We start from the raw sequence: 27565 nt of genomic DNA, 5'->3' as shown, positions 1-27565 counted from the left end.
ATAATACTGTAATAATTATGTATGGTGCCAGCTGAGTACTGAAATTATCAGGTGGAACGCTTTGTAAAGTATATGATTGTCTAACCACTACATTGTACACCTGAAACTAACAAAATAATATTGAACATACACTGATAAAAAAATTAAAAATATTTTGCCCTGACTTGGTGGTTCCGTTGGTTGGAGCATTGTCCCATGCATCAAAAGATTGTGGGTTCATTCCCAGTCAGAGCATGTACCAAGGTTGCAGGTTCAATCCCTGGTTGGGGAGTATAAGGGAGGCAACTGATTGATGTTTCTCACATTGATGTTTCTCTTCTCTTCTCTTCTCTCTCTCTCTCTCTCTCTCTCTCTCTCTCTCTCACACACACACACACACACACACACACACACACACACACACACATATCCTCAGGTGAAGATTTTAAAAAATAAAGTTTTGAATAAATAAAATGAACATCAAGAAATTTCTTTCTTTTTATTCCTCACCCAAGGGTGTGTTTATTGAATTTTACAGACAGAGGAAGGAAGAGAGAGAGGGAGAAAGAGAGAAACATCGATGTGACAGAGAAACATCAAATGGTTGCCTCCCATATGCACCCTGACCAGGACGGAATCTGCAACCTAGGAATGTGCCCTGACAGGGACTCAAACCCACAATTTTTGTTTTTTTGGTGTATGGTACAATGCTCCAATCAACTTAGCCATTAGCAGTGAGAGAGAGAGAGAGAGAGAGAGAGAGAGAGAGAGAGAGAGAGAGAGATATGTTAAGATGATGGGACCTATTGGATTTGGTTAGCACCTGAATGCATTTTAGCTGTGTTACCTAAGTACATTTTAATGCAAAGCAGGGAGTGAGCGAAGTGGTGACATCAATTTGTAGCATGCTGAGTTTGAAGGGCCTTTGCAATAGGCCATTCTTCACATTGGAGCTATCCATCCAATAGTCAACTGGCTAAAAGCAGTCCAAGAGAGATGTTAAAGGCACAAATATGCAACTAGTCATAAATAAGTCCTAGAGAGCTAATGCACATTATAGTGAACGTAGACAACAATACTGTATTATAATCATCAAACTTACTAAGAGACTAGGTCTCATTTATTCCAACCACAGAAAAGAAATAAAAATTATGTGATGTGATAGAGGTGCTATCACTACAATAGCATTCTTACAAATGGCATTCTTATCCAATATGTAATGTATCAGATAAACATGTTGTACAGCTTAAATCAACACAATGTTATATGTCAGATATATCTCAATTTAAAAAAAAGACATCTTCTGGGCTAGAAATGAAAGTGCAGATGCTTTTCATTCATTTAATAATATTTGACTGTCTTCTATGTTCCAAGCCCTGTGCCAGGCATTAGAGAGAGAGGGACGTCAGTCTAGCAAAGAATAGAGACCCTTAAAAAATTACAACTGTGTAATATGTGCCAGGGAAAGTCTTGAGGTGAGGGGAGGCTTCCAGAAGAAAGTTGCATTTAAGCTGAAACCTAAATGATTATTGGAGTTAAACAGGTTAAAGGGGGTTGGGGAGAGAAAAGGGAAAGGGAGAGAATATTCCAGCCCGAGGGAGTAGCAACATCCAAAAGAATTCAGGGAGAAGTGAGTCATTTTCTTTATGTGGAAGGATTCTACTTGATGCATCTTTGCCTGCAAAGAGTCTCTTCTCTCTATAGCTCCTCTTTCTGTCATCAATTCACTATCTCCATGGATCAGTTGTATTCAGTTCATGCTGGGTGAACCCCGAGTCAGACCCTGGTCTCTGCAGAGCTGCTTCCTCAGTGGAACAAAGCTCCTGGACCAGGAATGGAGGAAGCATGCTGGCAGCAGGTAGGAGGAAAAGGCATTGATACCACCATAGCCACGTCCTCATGGACAGGGAATATACAACCCACTCACCCAAACCAAGGAGCAGTGCAAACTGCAGGGAAACCTGCAGTCCACAACTATTCACACACAGTTCACTCAAGGAGAAAAATTAGCCTCAGGATAATACGGGAAAGATCCTAACCAGAAATAGAGTTTGAGTTTTCTGGTTTTAAATCCCATACTTTTTTTTTTTTGCTACATTAAAGGAAATGGTTATGAGGAAAGTCTATAAGGCCAGGGAGCATCGATTCTTTCTTAGGTAAGATAGCTGCTGCAGTCTGTTCCCTCATTGGCAAAATCACCTGATCATAAGGTGACTCTGAGTACTTAAAGAGGTAATCAAAGAAAGATACCCACACAAGAACCTGGCCTGAGCAAGCATTTGTTAAGAATAGCTTTAATAGCCAAAAGGGTGATCAGAATCCATGGAGCATTCTAAACGAGATTTCCAGGCCCCAGCCCTGCAAACACTGATTAAAAAGACCTTAACAAGATCTAGAAACCTGCAATTTTACAGAGCTCTCCTAGTGACTTATATAAACATCCCAGGGGTACAGTTACTGCTCTTCCCCAAAAACATACAGGACGTTGAGTTCAAGGAAGCAACTTCCACCTGGACATACACACACTATATTATCGAGGCTTCCATCAAGATCTCCAGCCTCTCTTCCTTAGGGTCAATGATATTTAGAGGTAGAGAAATGACGTTCTTGGGTGGGGGTCAGCTAACTGTGCGAGCCATCCTGCTCCCTCCCCTCTCCCCTCTCACACTCTGCTCTGAGTGTGGGGGTCTGAGCAGAACCCTGGGGAGCAGCTCACAGTAAGCTGGGACCTCCAGAGATGAGAGCCTTTGTGTGCTGGAGACAAAGCTCCCTCCGCTTTATCCCCAAGTCTAAGGAGAAATTACAGACACAGAGGGTGGACACCTGTTGAACAGAACTTCACAAAGGCAGTCACACTAAATTTCAGCCCCAAAAGATGTGGGCTGGTTGGGGCTGGTGTCAAAGGAAAATAAAGGAAAACCCTGGGGTGTTCAGTCCTTCGCAGCCATGTCCCTCACTGCTTTGCAGAAAGATCCAGTACTCTCTAGCCAGAAACGTGAGGCTGCCAGACGCAGCAAGTTTTGTTTTGTTTTGTTTTTTTTACCTTTCCTTATCCACGATTTCAGTTGCCTATGGTAAACTTTGGTCTGAAAATTTTAAATGGAAAATTCCAGAATTAAACACTTGATACGTTTTACATTGTTTGCCATTCTGGGTGGCGTCATGATACTACACTCCATCCTGCCCGGGAGGTGAGGCTGCCCCTGGTCCTGTGTGTGCAGGCCCTCACTGTAGATACCACCACCTGCCACTCACTTCATAGCTGACTCAGTGATCAGGATACTTCCCAGGTCTTTGAGAGAACAGAAGAGACCACATTCACATAACTTTTATTACAGTACATCCTTATAGTTATTCTATTTTATTAGTCATTGTTGTTTATCTCATACCTAATTTTTAAATTAAATTTTATCATTGATTGGTATATGTAGAGAAAAAATATATATATAAAGCGGTGTATGATCCATGGTTTCAGGCATCCACTGCAGGTCTTAGAACACCCGCCCCCCCACACACACACACAGATGAGGTGGGTATTTGTAGAATATAGACTATGTGTCAATGATTAGTGTTAGGACTAAAGACATAAACAATAAAAAGGTCTCTATCCTCATAAAGATGTTATAGTAGAGAAGCAGAAGGAAATGTCTATATCCATGCTATTTCAGTGTCAATTAAGTTATTTGTGCTACAGGAAAGAAGAGTATATGTCACTGTAAGTAATGTTAGCTGCTATAACAAATAGTCTCCCAAATCAGTCACTTCATGATTCCAGGGCCCAAGTTCCTTCTTCTTCAGGGCTCAGTTATTTCCTAGGGTCTCCTCATACTCCTCTGCATTCAGCCAGTCAATAGGGCTAATAGAAACACAGAGACATTGATTGATTGACTGATTGACTGTAGGACCAGGCCTGAAATTGGTGTACTTGCTTTCTTCTACATCCCATTGAGCAGACTAAATAAGGTCAAAAGTGGGAATGAGACAGGAAGACAATCCCATGAATATGGTGGAACACCAACATATTCTGCCACAAACTAGCAAAGGTAAAATAAAAAGAGAAGTGAGGAGGTGAGCCAGAGTATTAAATGTGACTGGATGCAAGTGGGCCAAACTTTGAACTGTGAATAAAAATACAAAAAGAATGTTCTCTTTCTGACTACCCTAAATCCTTAGGGGGGGGGTTACTTTATTTTGATTGAGAAATAATGTATTTATAAGTAGAACTTCTAGATCCCTATGACCCACAGAGAGCATTTTCCTCTCTAGCATAGAGATTTGCCAGGTCTTAATAATATACAGAAGCAACAAGTCACTAACATGCTTCTACAATTAGCCCATTATGATTTGAGCTATCTGTGGGTGGTGACACAAGCTTTAATCACCCCAATTTCAGGCACGAAGGTCACTTCACTGAGTCCCAAGTATCTCTTCGGTCATCACTTGAAATTCCAAAGACAATAAGATGCTATTGAATATCCAAATCCTTATGTATCATATAAAGTGCCATTCAGAGGAGGGATAGAAAATTGCACAGGAAGAATCACAAAGAAAGGGAATCAAGAAAGGAAAAGAGAAGAACCATAAAAAAAAAAAAACATTCCACAGCTAGACCCCCAATTCTGAAAATAAGTGAGATCAAGGCGAAGTCAGTTAATTCTGCAAATTACACAAATTATGCTGGGTGCCGGGGGTGGTTCTTATTCTGAATAGAGATATGGGATGTTGGCATCCAAGAGTCTTGGAGAAACTCCATGGCTTGCCTTGTTTCTTGTTACCACGCCTAAGATTATTTCAAATGCTGAAGTAGGATACAAGGTGCTGCTGCTAAATTCTAGCAGCAGGAGAAGTACTTCTCTGGCATCTTCTTATTTCACCTGGCTTGGGCAGGGGTTCTCTTAGAGGAGTGATGCTGCCGGTAAAGTCCAGATGTCTTCTTTCCTGGCCTGCCCTTGCTTTATTGCTCCTTCCACCCAGAGTTTAACTCTTTCTAGTCTCTGGCAGACAGTGGCAAGAGTGATGGTGATGATGGTGATGATGAGGTAACACTGTGGCTTGTCAATATTCTGTCAGGCACTATGCTATGCACATACCATTTATGTTAGTTCATCCTCCAAAGTGCCCAGTGAGAGGAATGCCATTCAAATCTTCATTTTATTAGTAAGAAAAAAAGTCAAGGCTCAGCAAGGTAAACAATGTGCCCAAGATCACACTTAGTAAGTGGTGGAGTCTGAATTACAATATTCTGGTCATTCTGGCTTAGGCAAGCTCTCTATCACCATGCTGGACTGGCTGTGGGGACATCCTTGTCTCCTGGCCCTTCTGTCCACTTGCTCAAACTGTGGCCATTATTGTGTCACTTTAGTGGCAGATCTCAAGATCCTAGAGCAACCAGGGAAGAAAAGAGATGGAAACAAAGTCCCCCTCTCCTCTGCTCCCTGCTGTCGAGCAAGGGAGCTGCTCTGAAAGTTGAAACTCCCAGCAGACAGGAGGCTGACAGCCTATCTGCACTGCGGCTCGATTGTTCTGACAGGTTTATCAGTAGTCGGGTGCCTGCAATAAGATGTAAAACACTGGCTTTTGTTTGTAGAGGAAAAGCTGCTGCTAAAAGGCTGTTAGATACTTTATCTGAAAGGCCTGGAGCAGGATTTCTGGGAGAAGCTCCCACTGGGCCAACCCCACTCACATATTCTCTTCTCCTTATATTCTCACACTCCCAAGCCCTAATCTTCTATTTTGCGCAACAGTCTTCAGGGACGTCCCTGTTTCCTGGCTGCTGTCTGTGGTTGGGCTCGGAACTGTGCAGACAGCCCTTGATGATATGCCTCCCTACACAAGGGCTGAGTCCTGGAGGTCAGGGGCTCTGTGTATCTGGTGCACCTGATGGCCACTGCAAGCCACACTGGATCACTGAGGGTCTCTCCTTGGCCCTGACAGTCAAGGTGCCAGAATGGGCGAGGCTCCAGTTGGAGGAAAGGGCAAGCTCCTTTTTAGAACAAATATGAAGTCACAACACATTAGACTCAAGAAAGACTACAGTGGCCAAGGGAACTCCCTAATTTATCACTTGAGGTGATTGTCACCTGTAGTAAGTCAATGACTTGCCCAAGGTCACATAGATAAGTTTTATCTAAGCAACATTTTCTCTTCCCACTTGACTAGCTCCTATTTGTCTTTCAGACTAAGTTCAAGGGTAAGGTCCTCTAGTTCCCTGACACCTCCAGCCACTGGCTGAGCTGGGGTCCCCCTTCACCTTCATGTCCCATCATGTAAAAATCATGTGTATACTTACCAGTCCTTTGTGAATCTCACCTCCCTCTGGCAGAAACCATGCATTATTTCTGTTTTCTTTGCATCTAGTACAGAACCTAACACCAGGTGAAAGTTTAATAAAAAAATAACACCATTAAAACTTTTAAACCAGCTCCTCCCACTTCACTTTCAGTTGTCTCCCCAATATGCTAAGTGGCTATCCACTCCAGAAATAGAAATTCCATGAACCAAATAATGAAATATGGCTCCAATAGTATTGTGCACATTCACTGGGTAATAATGAGCCAAAGAGCTTCCAAATGCTGGTATGTAGGGGTGGGGCTGAAAGGAAAATGTCCACATCTCCACTTCTAGTACTTTCAGTTAGACTGTGATTAAAATGGGTTTTCTGGCTGGTGCCTCTGCTCCCCTCAATTTCCAATGTCCAGCATCATCTAGGGAAAAGATGATGTCTCTCTGATGGAGGCATGAGGGTGGAGCTCTGGTCACATCCCACTTCCACACTCAAACATTCACAACTTGCTGTTCAAAGTCAAAAGAGGGCAGATTAGATCAGCAGCCCTGAGCTGCTGCTGCTGCTGCTGCTGCTGCTGCTGCTGCTGCTGCTGCTGGAAAAGAAGATGGGGAAGCCCAACAGTCATTTTCAGGGTGGCTGATCAGGGAAAGATACAAAAATGGGAGGAAGATGGGTACCTCTTTGGCACCTACTACATGCCAATTCCCACCCTCATGTTTTCACATGTTATCTGTTTAAATTTTCACAACAAGGTTATGAGGGTAGATGCTGTTTTTTCCATTACATGGATTCAGGAAACCAAGATAAGCCTCCTGACTGGGAACACACAGCTACTGTGTGGCTGAGTTGCAATCAGAGCTCAGATCAGTCTGACACCTCTCCCTCCACTTATCCCTCACTCCCTGCTGCCTCTCCAAAAATTGAAGATCCATGCTTCTCATGTCCTAATATTCCCATGCATCCTAAAGCTCAACCTCTGCTGCCACCAGCTGCATTTGTGTTTTCCTCACCATCTCAGATGAGCTTTATTCCCCACAAGAGTCTGGAAAGTCATACACTTGACTATTTGGTGTCTTTAGTAGGACTGCTGGAAACAAATATGTTAGCTTAAAATTTCAAAAAGAATAAAAAGAGCATATATGCATTGGCCCCAAGCCACCAAATTCCCAGTGACCTTCCAGCCATTCCATTGGTTTTCCGCAAAACAACACAGGACTCTGGTGATATTCAGGGTAATAACATCAAATTGCATCTTAAGGTAAAACACACTCTGTGTTGTCTTCCCTCAGTTCTATTTCCTGGCACCAAGTATGAGCCTTTGAGCAACACATTCATTCCACGGTGGTGACTCACTCTGTGGACCGATTCTGTGAGCAGCATCCTTTCAGAACACATAGGGATGTGCATATATTTGCATTCTGTAGTGTGCACAGGGTGGCGTGGAATCCCCTGCATATAAGAGCCAGAAATGAAATGTTTGCATTGTGACTAATGACTAGTCCAAGGTACTCAGGCATTACATGCTACAATTTTTAAATAAGTTTTGCAAGACTTGTTCATAGCCCCACTTGCCAGGTGGAAAGAATGGTCTATGGCAGCCAAAAGACTTCTTTGAACACAACCATCTCATGTGCGGAGCTGTGATCTAACACTAGTTTTGATATTGGCAGCTGTCAAGCTTACTCCCCCTTTATTGGGGGTACTGTTGCTTAACGTCTCCCTAAAAAGCAGGTTTATAGGTTTTTGTAACAAACAATGACTGTTTTACTATGCAGCCATTTATGACATTAAACTTGAGGCTCTTCCAACCTTGCACAAGGCTCTGAGTGTGGCTCTCAGTGGCAGCCAGTGCAAAAACAGAACTAATGAGGGCCAAAGCCCATGCATCACCATGGAAGTAGGCAGCTTTGGTAAGTTATGCGCTCGGAGCAGTTATATTATCCCAGTGCAACCCATTACAGCATCATTAGCAAGAAAATCACATTCCAGACATTAATACTTGTAATAATTTCACTAATAAACCTGCTTTCCAAAGTGAAAAATTTCTGCATGGATCATTTGGAGGTACCACTTGGTCAGTTTGCTGCTTTCATGAATAAAGTTATCCTGAGTGGCTTTCAGCACTAAACATCCTCTCCCCAGCCACACCCACCTTCAGGAGCTTCACTTTTTTCCTACATGAATTTATGTTCCTTCAGAGGCCTAGAACTTCCTTAGAATTCACAGCCATTACCTTCAAAAAATTTAAAATATATATGTATACATATATTTTACCATTTTCATTCAAAAGAATTTCACTAAAGAATTAGTTTTGCTCAAAAGATGCCTAAAAGATATGGCTTCCACATTTTTAAAAAATTATCTTAGGTTATAGTTTCAAAGGAGACAAATGATTATTGGATTCACCTCTCAGGCACTGAGGATCTCACTCAGATTTCACAGACATAAATATCAACACTCCTGTCTTTAAGTCACTTACAGTGAGAGAGAGAGCTTGTGCCTTAGAAACTCCTGTCCAGTACAGAAAGTACTGGACAGATGCTTTCACAGAGTCCTAAGAAAACACACCCTGGCTCTGAGAGCAGTGGCCAGAGAAGGGGTTCTCAAAGAGGAGACATTAGAGCTAAGGTTTCCTTTTTTTCCTTCTACTGTTATTTTTTAATTAAAAAACAAACAACTTTGTTGAGATATACTTGACATAAACCTAATATACATGAGTGTACATTTTGCTGTTTTGTCATATGCATACACCCATAAAACCACACCACAATCAAAATAATGAACATAGCCATTACCTCAAAGTTTTCTAGTGTCACTTTGTAATCTCTGCCTCTGGAAAACTGTGATGTTTTCTGTCATTATATATTATTTCAAGTTTCCTAGAATTTTATGTAAATGGAATTATGTAAGACACATTATTTTTTGTCTGCCTCCATTCATTAGCATAATTATTTTGAGATTCCCATGTTGTAGCATGTATGATGGGCTAATTCCTGTTTACCACTACTTGCCTTCCATTGCAGGACTCTGCCCAAGTTCGTTTGTTCATTCACCTGACCATGGACATTCAGTGTTGCTTTCAGTTTTTGGCCACCACAAACAAAACTGTATCAATATTCATGCATAAGTCTTTATGTGAATATGCACTTTTTCACTTCTCTTGACTAAATGTCTAGGAGTAGAATGGTTGAATAGTATAGTAGGTGTACACTCAATTTGTCTTAATAAACTGTCCAGATATTTTTTGAAGTGGTTCTATAATTTATATTCCCAGTGGTATTGTGTGAGAGCTCCAGTTATTCTATATCCTCATAAACACTTACTGTGGCCAATCTCCTTAATTTTATCAACTCTCATAGACAGGTAATGATAGCTCATATGGTATTAATTTGTATTTCCCTGTTTACTAACAATGTTGAACATATTTTCATGTGGTTCTTTGTTATCTGTGTGTCTTCTTTAGTGAAGCATCTATTCAAATTTTGTGTCCAGTTCTCTATTTTTTCCTTATTATTGAGTTTTGAGAGTCTTTTATATAATCTGGATACAAGTCCTTTATCAGATACATGATTTGCAAATATTTTTCTCCCTGTTTGAGGCTTATATTTTCACTCAGAGCTGAGTTTTGAAAGACAAGCTGTGAAAATTAAGTTGTGGAATTAGTTCAGAAGTCGTTCCAAGAGAAAATAACACAAAGCAGTGAAGATGTGAAAGAGGCTGGACAGATCTAAAAACTGCAGTTAGTTTTGTGTGGCTTGGGTGCAGGGTACCTAGGAAGCAATGGCAAGATGGGGCTAGAAAAAGCCATTTTTTTAAAGATTTTATTTATTGTTAGACAGAAGGGAAGTGGAGGAGAGAGGAAGAGAAACATCAATGTGTGGTTGCCTCTTACCCATGCCCCCACTGGGGACCTGGCCTGCATCCCAGGCATGTGCCCTGACTGGGAAATGAACCAGCAACCCTTTGATTCGCAGGCCAGCACTCAATCCACTGAGCTATACCAACCAGGGCAGGAAGAGGCATTATCCAAAAAGTGACAGTGAGCCAATGAAGAATTTTAAACTGGAGAGTTAAAATTTTAAAATGAGACAGTTATGTAAATGAAAGTAATACACCTTGCCCACACAGAGAACAGTGTGGCTAAGACTCCAGTGAGTAGGAGACAAGGCTCAAAATGTGTTTTCCAGACTCGTACATGGATTGATATTGACCAAGCACAATCAGATCCAAAGTTAAGAACCTGCTTAACCTGACTGCTATGCTTCAGATTCTGTTCTAGGTTTTTTTGTACACATGATTTTGTTTAATTGTCTCAGCAACCCAGAGAGGAAAAGGTTGATACCAGGATGTTGATTTTATAAATGAGGCAAGTGGAGTTTGGAAACATTATGCAGCTTGCCTAGGGTTCCAGCTTCAGTGAGCAGCAAAAGTGAGATTCCTTTTCTAAGTTCAGACTTCTTTATAGCCATCTTCTGCATTTTCCAAACAAATTAGCTAGAGTTAGTAAGGCAGCCTGAGACTTAAGGGAAAGGCCAACAGAACTAGACAGTGACAAGCTCCAAGTCCTTGACCTCGTGAACACTTGTCTTCAAAGGTGCCGTTAGAGGATGTCGACCATCTGTTTCCCACACTCACCTGAAGAGCAGCAGGAGGAAATTGGCATAAAGCAGGGTTGAAAGAATGTCGACTCGCCAATTATAATGAAATAAGTCTTTGCATGAAAGGTAGTGAGGCACTAGAGCAAATTTCTAATAAAGTCTCCAGTATTTATTGAATTTTTTACATGGAATATTTCATTGTCCTCTTATGATAACCTTAAGGGTAGGTACTATTACTGTGTCCAATTTGCAAATAAAGGACCAAAGATCTGGTGGATCACAAGCGGTAGCTGTGCCGCCTCACGTGGTCAGTATGCTGCTGAAGTTTGTGTCTGTGCCTGTCCGATTCCAGCTAGGGAGCAATGGTTGCCTTGGGTAGGCCCATGCTTTTGATTTTGAAAGATGCATAAGGCAAGGCAGATGTGTGTCCCTGTGGGTTGGTGCCTAAAACATGACCCTTCTTGGATGAAAACCCTGACTGTTCCGCCAGAGCAGGGCTGTGAAAGAAATGCATGATCCTGAGAACACCAGCCTCTGCCACCAACAATGGCCTGGAGCAGATGTCTGTAGGAAGATAGGCAGTGCCTCCCACAGAAGAGAACAGCCCCAAATGCCAGCTTTCTCCTGGACATGCTGAAGACCTTCTCCTCATCACTTAGGTTCAGAGGATGTCTTACCAGTGACAGGGCCATCTAAACTGCCTCCTTCCCTGCCTGCCACCTCACAGCACCTTTCCACACTCCCTGACATTGCCAGAACACACTGGGTATGAGAGAAGCCTCTGCAAGCCCTCCCCACTCAGCCCCACCCAGCACTTGCACTCACACTGGCCCCTCTACCAGACTCGCCCAGCACGGCCAGGGCCAGCACCAGCTCAGCAAGCTTCAGTGACTGGGTGGCCTCCTCAGATGAGGAGCTATACTGCTGACTGGGTTCCCTTCCAAGATTTCCCTTCTCCCTCCTTCTTTACCTCCCTCCATTTCTCTCTGGTTTCTGTTTTGTCTTCATTTTCTTCTAGTAACTGAGCATAAACTATTGGCTAAAATGGGTCAGGCACTGGGGGTACACCGCAGAATCATTCTGACACATTCCTTTTCTGTAGAAGCATATAGTCTAGTTATAGAGACAGATATTAAACAATTATATAAAAATTTAGTTTAACTGCAACCAGAGAACCAAAGCCATGAAGGGAACATGCTGGGGGGAAATAACATATAATGAGACCCTGGGAGGCAGGGAGGGCAGGGGCTTTTCCAAGAAAATAACATTAGGGTTGAAACTTGAGGCACAAGTAGAAATTCATTAGGAAAAGAAGAGGATGGCAGGAGAGTGTGGCAAACAGAACAATATGCACACCAGTCTTGCATGTGGAAGAAGATTTGTAGGTTAGTACAAGGTTCTGAAAAAGACCTGTATAACTGAGGAAGAGTGAAATGGTAGGGTAGAAAGGATCTTCTAACCTGTAAGAGGATCCTGGACTTTATCTAGAAGAATTTGGAAAAGATCTGTTTCCAAGTTCTCTTGGAAAAGAGAATTCCAAGATCAGGTATTCACCTAAAATGTTTTTTTCTGATTACAATTCCAAATATAGACTGAGAGGATGTGGCAGGTGAGAAGAGAGGGAAGTGGGGCATAGTAGAAGAGGACCAGGCAACGGGTTATTATGGTAATTCAGAAATGAGATGGCAATGATGCTCCTGAGGAAGGAGGAGGGTGGCATCTCTGATTCAAGTGGCAGCAGTGGAGATGGAGAGAAATAGAGATGTTCAAGTGATGTAGATCATAGAACTTGGCAATGGATTAGATTCTGGAGGGCAAGAGAAAGAAAGAGGTGTCAGAGACAATTCCCAGGTTTCTGGCAAAAGCAACATCTTCCCAATATGCTGTCTCCATTTCTCTTCCCAGCTCATCAAAGAAATAGAGTGCAAGCAACCCAGAGGAGAGAATATTGCAGCATTAATGCTATTTTTGCACAGTAAAACCTGGAGATAGAAATCTTTCAACTTGTTATATAAGAAGTGGTAAATGTCAGGAGATAGATTTGCTCCAGCTTCAGGGCTTTCAGTCTGTTTCTGGCCAGTCCTGACACCTGTGCTTTGCTCAAGAAGGCTACCAGGTGAGGAGCATCCCTTTGGTCACCTTGCTGATGGTATCCCCCAACCCCCTGCCAAGAGACAGTCCCCATCCGTGGGGACTTCAAGGGAGAAGTAATCCTGCAGATTTTATTTTTGATTTTAGGTAGAAGGTTGTGCTGACTTCTGCTTGACCATTTGTTTTTTATTGAGATATAATGTATATGCCATATAGTTCACCCATTTAATGTATACAATTCAACAGTTTTTAGTGTGTTCAGAGTTGTGTAACCATCACAAGTAATGTTAAGAAATGTTCATCTCCCCAAAATAAACAGCATACTAATTAGCAGTCACTCCCATTTACCCCTCCCCCCAATCCCTCCCTCCCCTGGCCCCTGGCAATCACAAATGGATTACTTATCTGCACTGAAATTCTGGATATTTTATGTAAGTGGGACCATACATTATTTGGTCTTTTGTGCCAGGTTTCTTTCACTTAGTATAATGTTTTTAAAGCTAGGGGCTAAGGACGCACAGCATGTCTCTGTACATCACTTGTTTTCACAGCCAAATCATATCCCATTGTATGACTGTCCCACAGTTTATTCACCAACTCATCAGCTCATCAATATTGGGATTGTTTCTTGTTTGGCTGCTATGAATAACACTACCATGAACATTCTTGAACAAGTTTTTGTTTGGACATATGTATTTTATTTCTGTTGGGACTATATCTAGAACTGGGATTTTGGGGTGTTTGAATGTTTCATAAAGGCAAAGATAATACCTGTGTTTAATTAATGTGCCTTTGAACAAAAGTTACCAGATATTGTCAGTAAAACAATAAAAGGTATTGCTAGGGAGTCTGCAATTTAGTTTATAAAAACTGAAAGAATGTACGTACGTGTAAATAAGTTTGCATATGTGTTGTATGTGTGTCATGGGGGGAGAGGAAGAGAGAGAGTGTGTGAGAGAGAGGGAGAGAGATGGTTATAGCCATAAAGTTAAAGGAAGTCTTAAGGAAGCAACATGTAAATAAACGCTAATTAGCATATTGTGAACTAAGAGTCAATGTAAAGATAAAAAAATATTAAGGATGTCCTGGGGTTGGCATAAATCAGGGCCTTGAAGGTTCCATGGAATTCACCTCTGTCATTACATTCTGACTCAAGGCCCTGAAAGAGCTAATGCAACTTTAACCATCCCCCGCTACACGCAGGTCAGAGTGGGGATTTGGGGAAGGCTAATCTAGCTGTTTAAATACCACATCACTCCTAAGGTGCTGGGCTAACTCACATTCCTCCCACAACTGTTGGCAGATGACAGATCAATAGGCAAATAGTGACTCTGTACACTAGGTACACATAGAGAGGGCACCTGAGCACACCAGGAAGGAAAAGAGATGGCAGAAAGAGGGGGGACAGCCTAAGAGCAGAGTCAAAGACAGAAATCATAGCAGGAACAGAACAGTTTTCTCCCCTCTGAAGGGCTAGGGGCTAAGGACTTCATACTAAACACTAACATACTCCTGGACCCTTGATGTCAGAGGGAGAAGAGTAGCAGAGAAGGCCACAAAACAACTACCTTCTTATATGAGCAACATCAGAGAGGAAGGCAAGGCCCCCATCAAAACAAGAGAGTATGTGGGGCAGACACTCAAGGGTCTTTGACAATAGAAGATGAGCCCATGATGGCCCAGGGCCAAGCCTGAATCACAACACCTTACCGCTGTGGAGCAAGGGCCACAGAACAGCAGAGCCCCACATCTGCTGCATGTTTGCTAATGGGGCACATTTCTGGTCCTGAAATCCAAATCTGGGTGGCTTCAAGGGGAGGGAACACTAACTTCCACGGGTTTACATCAATCATCTTGCTGGATCATATACCCAGACACTTCAGATCCCTTTTCTGTACAAAGAAAGATCCCGAAGGAATTTGAGTGATCTCTACTACTAAGTTTCCACTATGCTACCATGTCCATTCTCTTGATTTAGATCCATATTTGATATACATAGGTAAAATTAGAGTTTTTCTAGGTACATCAGGTTTATGGATTCGGAACTGAAGGCTCTTAGGCTGCCTTCTCTAGGACAATTGAAGAGCTTTGCATAGATAGTTAGGAACAGTAGGTGGTGAGATTCTTCAAATCTCAGAACAGGGGCTGGAATTCAGACACCAGGCACTACCAGAAACACAAGTGTTCAAACATTTGACTCAAAGAAAATAACCTGTAGTCAATCACTCACTTAGCAGTCAGGCTTCTGATCTCCTCAGGCAAACCTGGACCAGCTCGGAGGGGTGGCCTGGGATGGGAGTAAAAGACAGAAAACTGTACTTGAACAATGATTAAAATAAAATTATAAAATTAAAATAAAATAAAATAACCTGGACGAGCGGATCACATTGCAATCAGGATGGGCTGGAGTGTTGGGTTGCGCTTTCTCAACTTTGTCAGGAAACAAAGGAGGATAAACATCAAGAACAGAAAGAACAAAAGTGTTTTCAGTTCCCCAGTCCCCATCTTACTACACCCTAACTCTTAGGATTTTAGTTCTTTTCACAAGAAGTCATTGAGCACCTATGAATTTCAGATCCCACAAGAAGGCCTAGCAGGAGAGAAGAAAATGCATAGAGAAGGTTTCGGCGCCTGGCAGACTTGCTGGGTTTTGAACCACGGGACCAGCCTCAGAATCGCAGCTGCCAGGTGCTGAGCACTCAGAGCCTCATGGAGCTGTGGCTGTAAACAGGAGAAGGCATCTGACAGTTACAACCCATAGGTGCTGTTTCCCCCTCTTTGGCCACCACATTTGCTCTTTCTCTGAAATATTGTCTCTCGGTAAAGCCATGAAATTCTTTCTCAAGTTTTGAATCATCATAGGTTGTTTTGCAGCAAGTGGATGGAGAGAGGAGTGAAAAAAATCTGTTACCAGCTCAAGTACATTTTGCTCTGTTAATCAGCATTTTAAAAAATTATCTTTTCCATTCCATGGAGAAGTTGGCAGAGGCTCCCAACTGTTTTGAGAAAATGTAACCACCAGACCATCTGGGGCTGACATTTTCAACATGGCAGTCAGGAGAGCTCATCTCAGAAGCTCCATGGATGATCAGGAGCACGCTGCTTCTGTGGGGTCCTCTGGGGGAAGCAGGGCTGTGCAGAAGCTGCTTCTACACAGGCAAGTTTGGAACTGAGCCCTCTGCCCTGCCCCCATCTCTCCTCAGCTCCCTCTCCTGCCCCTCCCCCACCCAGAGATGCACGTGTTGAGAAATCGTATCTTGTAATATTAGTAATGGGTGTTGACTCTGAGTATATCAAAACATCCTCTAAGTTTGAAGATCCATTTTTATTAAATTAAACTTAAGACCAAGAGAGACTAAAGTGAAAACACATGTATATGTGTACATGTGAAGCAGGAGTGATTGCTTAGCTAACAAGACTGGGGAATTAAGATTTCTTAATAACTAGGTCAGCCAAGGGCAGTTAGGGGAATTACAGAGAACAGCTTAGAATCACTGGGGGGTCCGTCCACACCTCCTGAATACTTGCAGAGCCCAAGTTCACCTAATAGTTATTAGTGATACTGAAGTCAGATGTCTCAGTGCTGCAGACCTCAGCCTATTAACCACAAAGCAGTCCTCCATGGACATCAGCTGTTTCACATTAAAGCAGATGACTGACCACCTCTTTTAATTACTTTCCAAGCAAACCACCCTGTAAACATTGGGTTCATGCTACAAACTTCACACAGGTGAAACATTCTTAACCAGCCATATTTTCCAAAAAGCAAGGACTTTATGTTTATCTTCATCACTAGCTTTCATCTTTTTCTTGCAAAATTAATGCAGTTTGGGACCAGAGCTAGATGATTCCTGGGAAAATCAGTAAACGTGAGCTCAATACCCTGCACCTGCACTCATTCCCCCCTCAGTCCTTGACCCTAAGCCATTGGTCACAGTGATACAAGAAAAGACCAAAGTAAATCCAAACAAATTAAAGCAGATGTATCACATATACTTGTTTTCATGCTGAGATGACAGAGGCTTCATTCTAAGGTAATAGTTGCAAATTATAATTAGAAAGCAATCTTTTCAAGAAACATGTATTGGGTGTCTGTGCTGTGTTGTGTCCAGGACTGTTCCAGGGGTTGGGGTAGCTTGTAGTAGACTATTCTGCATGGTGTGGGCCCTGCTCCCTCACCCTGAATTGAGGACATTTACTGTAAAGCAACTTCCTAAAAACCATGCTAAACCTTCCAAGGATGACTGTAACCGGTGCAACTACTTTTGCCTTTTCATTTGCAAATATCCCTCTTCTGTGATGTGATTAGCAGCATTGGCTCCTTTGTTTTCTGTAAAAGGTAACCACCTAAAGTGAACCTGTGCATAGTGAATGAGGACCATCATGTAATGAACAGATAAACCCAGTCAAGGCCTGTCATGGCAGAGGCCGCAGCATTTGCTTCCCTTGAGAGAAAAGCCATGCTGTCCCTTTTCCTCCACCAGATTCAGTAATCCGTGTGAATGTCTCATTTCATCCATAATGACACGGCACTGCCAGCTGGTGTCTGCTTCAGTAGCTGAGACACAGCCCCTGCATAAAAACTCAGCATCCAGGTGGGCAGACTCCAAGAAAGTCAACACATCAGTGGGCTGCAAGTGTGAAGGACGCTTGTGCAACAAAGACAAAATGACTTCCTAAACTGGGGGAGCAGGATAGGCTTCCACTGGCTTGTGAAGGAAGAGCCGAGGGTACTTAGACTAAGAAATAAAGGAGGGAAAATCCAGACAAAGAGAAGACCCACAGGGGTGTCTAAGGAGTGCCAAATAGTGTAAACTTCAAGTAGTTAGAAAGCAATAAAAGAAATAAAATGTCTGTGGAAAGGTGACGGAAAGGAAGGGAGGCCACCAAGACAAATATGAAAGGGTCCTTGTGCCCTAAAAGCTAAGGCACTGAATAGTATCTACTGAGGTATTTGCATATGGAAAGCCATGGCCAACCATTGAGAGATTCTTCACTACTAGAATCCTAAACTCAGATTTGTGTTTAGAAGGGTCATGTTAGCAGCCTGGAGGAGGTGGGATTCCAGGTGTGCCAAGAGCAGGAGCTGAAAGAGCAGTGGTGAGACTGCAGGGAAAGTCTGTGCAACAATCAAACCTGGGTTGACCCTCCTCGTCCCTTTCTATCAGCCCATCCCCTCACCCAGCCCCTGGAGACCACTTATCTGTTCTCTGTCCCTATAGTTTAGCGTTTTCCAGATGCCACATTAATGGAATTATATATAGTCACAGCCCTTTTGAGTCTGACTTCCTTCCCTTACTATAATGCATTTCAGTTTCATCCACATTGTTAGATGTATCACTAACTTCTTCATTTTTATTGCTGAGTAGCACTACACAGTTTATTTATTCATTCCCTGGATGAAGGACATTTGGGTCATTTCCAATTTTTTGGACATTATAAATAGAGTGGCTATAAATATCCACATAGAGTTTTATGTAAATATGGCTTTCCTTCTAACGTGGGCAAATATCTAGGATAGGGATTATTAAGCTGTATGTTTAAGTTTACTTAAAAATTGCCCAACTCTTTTTCAAAAAGACTATTTTGCATTTCCACAAAAAAAAATGTCTGTAAGAATTCCAGATGTTCCACATCCTTGTCAGCATTTGGAATTATAAGTTTGTTGATGTTTTTAGGCAAAATAATAAGTACATAGTTGTATGCTTTTTCCTGAGATTCATGATGTTGAATACTTTTTTCTCCTGAAAATATTGGTTTGACACACAATAGTCACTCAGTAAATATTTGTCACATAAATAAATCAATGCCACCATATAATTATTTTTATCGTCTCCATTTCTTTAAGAAGAGATGAGAAATTGAACCAAAGAAGTGATAGTTGATTAAAAGAAATTTTAAGTAGAAAGAAGCATCAGATCTTCATGATTAAATGTGAAGATGAATGAGAATACATCTACCATAATTCCCTAGTTTCTGAATTGGGCAGTTGACTGATAGGATGCCAGTTTGTAAGATAGGGGACACAGGAATAGGAGCAGGCTGGGAAGAAGAGTGTTCATTCCAGTTTGGACATGGTGAGCCTGAGATGCCCTGGGGGCCATCAAGGAAATGTTCTGGTGGCCACCGCAAGAGCTTTGTCTTGTTCACTACTGAGCTCCTAGCACTTACAGCAGTACTCAACGTGAAGGTAGAGATGTAAGTTTGGGGATCAATAACTTATCTTATTGGGTACATATCTTTTCTCATTTCTCACATAGAAGAAGCTATAGGTAGGGTATGCCTTTCAGAAGATTGACTTTCCCAGGATCAGAGTGTTCACTAGTAGTTTGCCAGGACTTGCACTCATACCCATTAAGGCCCATTTTTATCATTTATTGAAAAGTATTTTAAAAAATGCCAGTTAGAAATGGACGCCCCTTCTGGGAAGATGCAACTTCCTGTGGCGGACAGTGCCGAGCTGGACCACTGAGTTGCCTAGTGGATGGAGCACAGGTTGGCTCTGTCTCACCCTTGCCCCTCAGACAAGGGTCCTTGTGGAGGGACATAGCCACACCTGGGGGCCCAGCCTCTCCCACCAACCCCTGCACCTCTTCTATGGCATCATGCTGTTTCTACCTCCACTGGTCAGCAAATATGAGCCTGCTGATACACAGCCAAGCCCCACATATTTATTAATATAGGTTATTAACTTATACAGAAGGAAGCTTCAACTTACAAACCTCCCCAGGTATAAATATATCAAATCTAAGTTATGTTTGTATCACCTCTGAGGTGTTTCATGATCGTTATCTATTTCATAAAGCCTTTCAAATGCAAAAATAACAAGCATGTTGGATACGGTACTAAGAGACAAGCAGACACAATGAAATGAAGTTTATATGTACCTTGATGTCTATGTATCACTGCTTATAAATATCACATTAGATTCTCACCCTAAATTGCCTATAAATATAGGAGTTTTGCATGTGCATTATAAACTAAAATGATTATATCATATCTCTAACAAATCTGTATATAAATTTAAACTTTATAATAGGGCAGAGACCTTGTCAGACTTTCATTTCTTTACCTTCTCACTCCCTCACTGCAGGGAAGGAGGCAGGTAACACAGAGCCAGGCCATATGGGTGTGGAGGGAGGCTGAAGAGGAGATCAAATATAGATTTGTCCTAGAAGTCCTAACCTTTCCACACCAAGGGACCATGACCCAAAAGAGAATGGGTAAAAAGCACAAGTTTCCAAGGGCTAGGAAATTCATCAGAGAACCCATCCTGGCTTTTGAGATGTCAACCACTTGTGTATTAAAGTTTATATGTATGGAGTAAAGAAAGAAGTAACAATAAAATAAGAGCTAACATTTAGGACCTGCTTGTGCCATAGAGTGTCCTAAAAAACTTTATGCATATTTTAACTCACTTAATTTCTATAGCAACACTATCAGGCCTGTATTATTAGCAACCCCATTTCACAGATGAGGGAACTGAGGCTCAGAGAAATAACAATCACACAAAGCTCATAAGTGGTGGAATCAGTATTCAAACCCGGCAGTCTGTGTTAGAGTCCACGCAATCAGTCACTGCACCCTTCTGCCTCCGGAGAGGAGGTATTTGTGTCTGTACATGTGCATTTCTGCACATATATCTTGATGGGTTCATATAAAATCAAACCTGAGGCAGCTGGAAATACCTGTGAAAAACAAATTCTGCCCCCTCACTGTGCCTTAAAGAAAAAGGAGAAAAATCTTCATTTCATCTGTCACATGGAAGAAAACCTTGTGATGTTGGAAATCAAAGTCGTCCCCTACACAAGGCAGAACACTTCAAGGAATAAAAAGAGGGCCATCCTCCCATCAGACAGAATGACCCAAGTGCAAATTCCAATGGCCTTGGTGACAAAGCGAAAATTAATGCACCCACTGCCAGCCTGCTGCCCCCTGATCAGGGAACTGTTGTTGTGAGGACGAAAGGCACATCCTTGAGTGCCACCTTTTGGCGCACTTCAGCCTGAACTTGTGTACTTACTGGAGTCAAGGACTGGCCCTTCCACAGCACCCTTCTCCTCCCTTTCTCTTTCTTCAGAATGTCTGACTGTTGCAGTCTCTGTAATGTGAGAGGGGACATCCTGAGCTCTTTAAATACAGTGTAGCAGATGGGCCTCATTGCAGGGACACAGAAAAATTGTTTTCTCAGCAAGAGGCCCCTTTTTGGCAAACATGAAGCTTATAGATGGTTTGATGTTATCCAGGGGCCTTTTCTTTAATCTTAGTGCTGAGTGGATAATCCAGTCCACTTGGCCCCCTCCTCTGCTGGTCAGATCGTCATGCCCTCCTGGAAATTGACATGCAGTCCTAGGGTCCCAAGTACTTTAATTTCAAGGCTCCCACTTCTTTGCAGAGTTTAAAGATGGTTGATTACCCTGAGATGCAAGAACAGGATCCAGGCCTCTAAAATGACCCTGACTCTCAGCTTCACGCACACCTTTGGGTCCATATGTGGTGCCCAGTTGGAACCTGGGAGGTCCTCCACCAGGTCCTACCTGGGTTATTATCCAGCCAGCCATGCTGTATTGTGCTGTGCTGAGAAGCTTCGCAGCATGAAGAGCTGAAGGGAATGGGAATCTCAAGGTCTGTGTCTGGTGCATGTTCTTTTTCCACTGTGCAGCATTAGAAATTAACCCTTCCTATATCCAATTAAAATGCTATGAAAGCCAGCCTACTGTTAGGTCACACTCAGAAAACTCAACAGCCCTCAAGTGGCCAAGGATAAAATTCCCATTTCTGTGAAAATGCCAGACAGGCGGGTCAGGCCTGACCTGCCTCACTCTTACACTGCCACTGCCTCTGATGAGTCACTAAGCCCTGGGAAAGGGAGAAGAGGAGGGAGGGTAGGGCACAAATTAAGGATTTTCCTGGGCCAGCAAGCTACCAACCATGGTGCTAACCAAACTGACCAACCCAATCCTCTACCTAAAGACTGAATCCTACATCACAAAAGTTAGCAAATATTTAAGGGATCTGCATGATTCCTTAAAATCTCTAGGAAGGGAGAGCCCTTGGCAACCCATGTCGATGGCTTCTCAAAGGACATTCTGACACTTGTTCCATTTCAGTGGGAGCTCTAGACACCCAGATCGTCTGCTTTCTAACACCCATTGACCACAATGGCTTCTGTGGCTCTCTCAATCCTGCGGTGTAAAAGAGAAGCAACCTGACCTGAACCACCCAGAGCGTTAGCAATTTAAGATAATGGATGCTGGATTGTGTCCAGGATATGTTTTCTTTACCTTTCAGCTGTTCCTCTCCCTGATGGTACAATGCAGGACAGTCTGTGGCATGTCAACTCATTTAATGCTGTTGTCGTAAAAAAACAAACTCATAAGATTCTGACAGACACTCCAATAAAACCTTACAACAAGTCGTATCTAAGGCTTCTTTGTTACTTCCAGGTGCCTCTTCAAACACGAACTCTACCAGTCTCTCAGAAGGTCAAGCCCTGCGTTGCCCTTCTTCAGTGGGAGGTCAGAGCTTGTTTGTCACCCAGTGGGAGTGCAGAGAGTTAAAGGATGAGGGAAGCCTGGAAACTAAAATACACCAACCAGAAGTAAGTTTTTTTTTAAATTTTTATTTTAATTGTTGTTCAAGTACAGTTTTCTGCCTTTTACCCCCATCCCAGCCCATTCCCCCAGCCCTCCCCATCTCTCTCTCATTTCCACACCCCCTGCCCTTGTTATTGTTCATGTGTCCTTTATACTTGTTCCTGCAAACCCTTCCCTTTTCCCCCTGAAATTTCCTCCCCTCTCCCCTCTGGTCACTCTGTCAGCCTATTCTCAATTTCAGTGTCTTTAGTTATATTTTGCTTGTTTGTTTGTTTTGAAGATTGGATTCCTGTTAAAGGTGAGATCATATGGTATTTGTCTTTCACCACCTGACTTATTTCACTTAGCATAATGCTTTCCAGTTCCATCTATGCTGTCACAAAGGGTAGGAGCTCCTTCTTTCTTTCTGCTGCATAGAATTCCATTGTGTAATGTACCATAGTTTTTTGATCCATTCATTTACTGATGGGCATCTAGGTTGCTTCCAGCACCTAGCTATTGTAAATTGTGCTGTTATGAACAGTGGTCTGCATAGGTTCTTTTGGACTGGTGTTTCAGGGTTCTTAGGATATAATCCTAGCAGTGGAATTGCCAGGTCAAAAGGCAGATCCATTTTTAGTTTTCTGAGAAAATTCCATACTGTTTTCCTCAGCCTACAATCCCACAGAAGTAAGTTTTATATGTGACTCTGCACATGTGCCTTTTTATACGTCACTCTGCATATGTATATGTTAAATTGGGATCTTTTGGGTGTCTACAGAGAAGAAGCAAGTTTGAGAAGATAGTTTCCTGTATACAGAGCAATGATCTCTGATATTCCGGATCCCATTGATGGCCTCATAATTTTTGTACCTACTTCTTTTTCCCATTTCTATAAAATGGATATAACTCTTTGATAGGATACAAGTCAGAATGCCAATCATAATCTCAATTTAGAACAAAAAATGTAGGAATTTTTTACCTCCCTGCTTCTCTGAATTTGTTCCTGTCTAAGCTCTTTTCTCCCCATGGGGGGAAAAAAAACTTTAAAGTTCACCTCTCCTATCATGTCATCCAGCTTTTACTTAGGTCAGATGAAGAGGTGTTTCTGCAACGAGTCGTCCTCTGAGTATTTTAAACACCCCATGACTTAGCAGCAGCATCCTTCAATCTTTGTCTTTCAAGATGCTTTACGGGGATAAATAACCCTGTTCTCAGAGAAAAATAACAACAGCAGGAGAGATAAATGAAGAAGTATGAGGCTCAGATATGAAAGAAGATGGGGAGCCAATGAAGGAGAAATATGCAACAAGGTGATTGCAGGTGGCAAAAATGACTGAAAGACTTTGATTGCAACATTAAAACAGGAATCCAAGACCCTGGGGAAGATCAGGTAAGCTCAGAGGAGTGAAGGCACCAAAAGTTGGGATGCTAAGGCTTCCTTCAGTCCTGGAATATGAGATGACAATGTGGTAGAATGAATAAGGGCTTGGGTATTAGACAAGCCTAAGTTTGAAGTCAAGTCCTACCACTTGCCAGCTGTATGTGTGAAGTCCTTTTCCCACTCCTGTTCTATGCTTCTAGAACCACCATGATGGTATCAGGATGCTGGAGAGAAAATTGGTTCACAGCAGGTGAGATCAGTTCCCAGATTTATGGTTTTCTACTGAGTACAATTCATGAGAATAAGAATCTCTACGAAACTGTAGTGCTAACAGGCAAAAGATAGAGAAAATGGCAAATTCTCTGCTTCATCATCTATCTCTTGATTTCATTTTGCCATATGTTAATTTTCCCCTTTGATTTCATAATATCACACTGATGCCATATTTTCTTTCTCTTTTTTACCTCCTCACGATCTCTCTCTTCCCTTATTTTATATACTCTAGGCTTTTGTGGTGGCCTGCCTCAAAAATGACCCCTATGTAGCATTCATAACCTTGTGTGGTCCTCTCTCCTCCCAAAAGGAGCAGGGCTGACCTATGTAAACCAATAGGATGCTGCAGATATTACAGTATGTGACTTCTGAGGCTTGGTCAAAACCTGTGTGGCTTCTGCTTTGTTCTCTCTTAGATCATTCACTCTGGGGGACACAGCTGGCATGTTGTGAACACACTCATGAAGCAACACTATGGGAAGGTCCAGCTGGCAAGGAACAAGCCCTCCTATGAACATCTTACATGAGTAAGCCCAATAGATCCATCTTGGAAATGTATCTCTAGCCCTTACTGAGCCTTCAGATGATGAGGGCTACCCCAGCCTACAGTTTGCAACCTCTTCACTCACATACCTGTTGCCTGGGCTGGGATGGCTGGAAGTGCTAGAAGCTAGTTGAGCATCTCTCTCTCTCTCTCTCTCTCTCTCTCTCTCTCTCTCTCTCTCTCTCTCCTCCCTCCCACCCCACCTCTCTCTCTCTAACTTTTATGTGGCTAGTTTTTTCTTCTTTACAGCCCAGAAGTCTTAGGGAAATTAAACTTATGTTGTCACTGAACTGTTCTATTCATCCTAAGATAAGTCTTCTACAAGGCTTAAGAAAAATCTGCAAGTCTTCTTATGATCTAACCTCATAAGCCCCACTATATCTACTAGGAAAGCAAGTTACTAAGGCAAGTACAAACTCAACGGAAGGGTAAAAACAGACTCCATCTCAATGGGTGTAATGTGTACAGGAAAGGCAGTAATGGTGGCCCTCTTGGAGGCTGGCTGACCCAGAGCACCTTTAAGCTTCAACAGTGCAGGGCTGTCCCTCATACAAAATGCACTTACCCTCTCCCAAGGCCAACATAATTTTATCCCATTACAGAAACAACTCAAAATTCAGGATTTTATCTGAGTAAGGTTCAGGTGCAAATAAGCCTCCTTTGGAATAACTCCTTGAGTACATTTTCTTTTGACCTAAAGATCTGTGAACTAAACAATTATCTGCCCACCCACCCACCCCAAACATATACTGGTGGGACAGGCACTGAACAAGTATAATATACACTACTGTTTCAAAAGAGGTGAAATAAGTGGTAGATAAGAGTCACTGTTTCACAACAATTTTGAAATTCCATTGGGCACATGTTGCTGGTTCCTTGGTTGGGACTCAGTCCTACTCCTCAGAAAATAATTCTTCATTCTTTCCTCTGAGCTCCTGGTTTCATCCTCTAAATTTTCTTTTCATTTCCATTGGAAATGGCCCTTGTTTTAAACTAAACAGACTTCTCACTTTCTTAGTGCTCATGGAAGATTGGGAGTTTAAAGGGTTTTTTTTATACTGTTTCTGTTCCTTTGAGTCCAAGCTGACATAATTCCGTTAAAAAATTTGTAGTCCTCCTATATATCAAATTAAAATACACTCACTTACAGAAAAGCCATAGTAATTTTTTTTGGCAGCCACTTTTTCCTTTTATCCATTGTTTTCACAGTCAAGTGCTGTGGTGTAGTGCTGTTAAGGTTATTAGATAACCTTTGTCTAGTTTGAAGGGCCCATGAGATATTCTTTCAGATTCTTTCTTAGCAAATAAAGTGTGAGAGGCACAGACTTAATATTCTTATAAGCCCAAGGCACTCCCTTACATCTTTCTGAGATCTCAACAAAAGGCCTTAAAGCTTTGAGGTCTTTACTCTAAAACCATAATTTATGCATAATGCTCTTTATTGTCTCTCTTCCTCAAGAGCATTTCTAGTTTGAGTAGTGTTTGCTGGGAGAGATTGGGGGTAACATTTTTTAATCTATTAAGCCACAGTTCATTTACAATTCTCAATTTGCTTGAAACTAAATAGTTGCTTCTTTTGTTTATCTTCAATCCTATTTTATAACAGGCAACTTAAAAAAAAAAAAAAGCCAGTTGCCACCTTTTACTTTTTGTCTGCAAATCTCTCTGGCCAGATTCATGAATTTACTTGGTGCTCTCTCTTTTTTCCACATTATCACACGTGACACTGTCATCAAAATTTCCATCACATGTATGCAAGTGTTCCTTCTGCTCTAATCTCTAGCAACATTTTCTCCCCTGTCTTTCAAGTACTCACCAACAGTCTCTTTGAGGCCTTTTCAGATTTCACTAACAAAATCCTTGTGGATATTCCAATTTCCACTCACCGCCCAGTCCAACAGCAAATGCCATATGCTTTAAGTTTATGTTATAGCAGCACCTCACTTTGAAGTACAAAATTCTGTTCCAGTTATCAACTTCTTCTTTAAAAATATCTCAAAACTTACCCAACTCACTAGAATACTATAGAAATTAAGACAGTGTGTTATTGGTAAAAGAACACACAAGTACATTAATGGAACAGAATAGAGAGCCCAGAATAGACCCATGCAAATATAGTCAATTAACCTTTGACAAAGGAGTAAGGGCAATACAGTAGAACAAAAAACAGTCTTCCAATAAATGGTGCTGGATATCTACATGCAAAAAAAAAATGAATCTAGACATAGATCATACATCCTTCACAAACTAATTCAAAATGAATTACAGACATAAATGGAAAACAAAAAAACTATAAAACTCCTAGAAGATAACATAGGAGAAAATCTAGATGGCCGTGAACATATCTGACTTTTTAGATACAACACTGAAGTCAAAATCTTAAAAGATACAGTTGGTAAACTGAACTTCATTAAAAGTAAAATTTCCTGTACTGCAAAAGACAATGTCAAGAAAAAATAAAATCCTAGAAGAAAACAGAGGCGGTAAAATCTGTGACATTTCTCTAAGCAGTATTTTTCTGATGCATCTCTTTGAGCAAGGGAAACAGAATAAACAAATGGAACTAAACTACATCAAACTAAAAAGGCTTTGAACAGCAAATAAATCCACAAATAAAATGAAAAGACAACCTACTAAAGGGGGAGACATATTCACTAATGATATATCCAATAACAGGTCAATATCCAAAATTTATGAAGAACTCAAAATACTCAACACCAAAAAAAAATCCAATTAAAAATGGGCAGAGGATCTGAATAGACACTTCTCCAAGGAAGACACACAAATGACCAATACACATAAGAAAATACCAACATCATCGACTGTCAGAGAAAT

This window comes from Phyllostomus hastatus, unplaced genomic scaffold (genome assembly GCF_019186645.2).
Source record: "Phyllostomus hastatus isolate PE091 unplaced genomic scaffold, TTU_PhHast_1.1 phas_scaffold_193, whole genome shotgun sequence".
Classification (NCBI taxonomy): Eukaryota; Metazoa; Chordata; class Mammalia; order Chiroptera; family Phyllostomidae; genus Phyllostomus; species Phyllostomus hastatus.
The sequence above is the reverse complement of the archived record's forward strand: the minus strand, read 5'-3'. Positions refer to the sequence as shown.